Source organism: Canis lupus, chromosome X (genome assembly GCF_048164855.1).
Source record: "Canis lupus baileyi chromosome X, mCanLup2.hap1, whole genome shotgun sequence".
Taxonomy (NCBI): domain Eukaryota; kingdom Metazoa; phylum Chordata; class Mammalia; order Carnivora; family Canidae; genus Canis; species Canis lupus.
In genome coordinates, this window is record NC_132876.1 from 106,864,087 (window position 1) to 106,866,548 (window position 2,462).

The 2,462-nt window shown below is 36.6% G+C and overlaps 1 pseudogene; it reads left to right on the forward strand.

Moving 5' to 3' along the window:
* The first annotated feature begins 1,076 nt into the window (after nt 1–1,076).
* LOC140628007 (high mobility group protein B1 pseudogene) lies at nt 1,077–1,638 on the forward strand (annotated as a pseudogene).
* Nucleotides 1,639–2,462: the final 824 nt, after the last annotated feature.

Genomic DNA, 2,462 nt, shown 5'->3' on the forward strand with positions numbered 1-2,462 from the left:
TATAAATAGTGACAATTTTATTTCTTTCTAATTTGGGTGTCTTTTATTTTTTATTTTATTATTTTATTTTATTTTATTTTATTTTATTTTATTTTATTTTATTGTCTATCTGATCTGGCTAGGACTTACTCTGTTGAATAAAAGTGACAAAAGTGAGCATTTTTATATTGTTACTGATCTTAGAGGAAGGGCTTTCAGCTTTTTGCCATTGAATATGATGTTAGCTGTGCAGTTGTCATATATGGCCTTTATTATGTTGAGGTATGTTCTCTTTATACCCACTTTGTTGAGTTTTTATTATGAACAGATGTTGAATTTTGTAAATGCCTTTTGTGCATCTATTAAAATGATCGTATGATATTTATCCTTCGTTTTGTGGGGTAGCATATTGATTTGCTGATGTTGACCATTGTTGCATCCTTATCTTTCTTTTTATTGATCTGCAGATGTTAATTGTGGATTCTGGATATAAGCCTTTTGTTGGAGATACATGTTGTAAATTTCTTCTCAGTGGCTAGCCTTTATACTCTCTTACTATTTTCTTTTTATGAATAGAACCCTTTGCTATTAATGTGGTTCAACTTATTATTTCCTTTATGGTTAGTGATTTTTGCATCTTTTTAACAAAACTTTTGCCTACTCAAATGTCATGAAAATATTTTATATATTCTTCTAGAAAGTTTGTTTTACCTTTCAGATTTAGACCTACAGTGCACCTAGAATTGATTCTTTGTTTTGGTCTGAGGTAGGGGCAAAGTTTTTCTATTTAGATATTTTTTATATGAATATATAATTGTTACAGTACCATTTACTGAAATGACAATCTTTTCCCATTATTCTGGATGGCCAACTTTGTTTTATATCAAGTATTCATGTATATGAATCAATTCTAAATTCTGTCTCCTGTTCAAGTTATCTATATTCTAGCACTAATAGCAAGCTTTATTAAGATAGCTTTAAAATAATGCTGGCAACAGCCATTGCAGTACACTGAGCTCCACGGAGACAGCGCCAGGGCAAGTGAGAGCCAGATGGGCACTGGGCAACTCTGAGCCTTGCTGGGGAAAATAATTAAACATGGGCAAAGGAGATCCTAAGAAGCTGAGAGGCAAAATGTCATCATATGCATTCTTTCTGCAAACTTGCCAAGAGGAGCACAAGAAGAAACACCCAGATGCTTCAGTCACCTTCTCTGAGTTTTCTAAGAAGTGCTCAGAGATGTGGAAGATCATGTCTGCTAAAGACAAAGGAACATTTGAAGACATGGCCAAGGTGGACAAGGCCCATTATGAAAGAGAAATGAAAATTTATATTCCCCCTAAAGGGGAAACAAAAGGAGAAATTCAAGGACCCCAATGTACACTTGGTGCTCACTTCAGTAGCACATATACCAATGCACCTAAGGGGCCTCCTTCGGCCTTTTTCTTGTTTTGTTCTGAGTATCACCCAGAAGTCAAAGGGGAACATCCCAGCCTGTGCATTGGTGATGTTGCAAAGACACTGGTAGAGATGTGGAATAAAACTGCTGCAGATAACAAGCAGCCTCATGAAAAGAAGGCTGCTGAGCTGAAGGAAAAATATGAAAAGGATATTGCTGCATCCCGAGCTAAAGGAAAACCTGATGTGGCAAAAAAATAAAAAAAATTAAAAAAAAATAAAAAGAGTCATCAAGGCTGAAAAAAGCAAGCAAAAAAAGCAAGAGGAAGAAGATGAGGAAGATGATGAGGATGAGGAGAAAAGGATGATGATGAATAAGTTGGTTCTAGAGCATTTTTTCTTGTCTATAAAGCATGTAACCCCCACTCTGCATGCAACCCACTCCTTTTAAAGAAAAAAAAACGAAATGTAAGGCTGTGTAAGATTTGTTTTTAAACTGTACGGTGTCTTTTTTTTGTACACTAACACGCTGCCAAATGTGTCTTTACATAGCCCTGTCCTGGCGGTATTTTTTCAACAGCCACTAACCTTGCCTGGGACAGTGTAGGGCTTGTAACTTGGTGTAGAAATTTAAAGCAGGTTCTTGTTGGTGCCCAGCAGAAATTAGTTACATATGGGGATGGCAGTTTTTCCATCTTCAGTTGTCTCAGATGCAGCTTACATGAAATAATTAATGTTCTGTGAATTCAATACCACTCTGTAATTGAAAAAAATTAAAAAGTTGCAGCTGTTTTGTTGACATTCTGGACACTTCTAAGTAAACACAACTGAAAAAAAATAAATAGAGGTGCCTGGGTGGCTCAGTCAGGCCTCAGACTCTTGGTTTCCACTGAGGTCATGGTCTCAGGGTCCTGGGATGGAGGCCCATGTGGGGCTCTGCACTCAGGGCAGAGTCTGCTTGGGATTCTCTCTCTTTCCCCCCTTCCCCCATAAGTGTACACTCTTTCTCTCTCTCAAATAAATAAAATCTTGAAAGTAAATAAATGAAATAATGCTTGCTATTTTATAAAGCAAGTCCTCCTAAT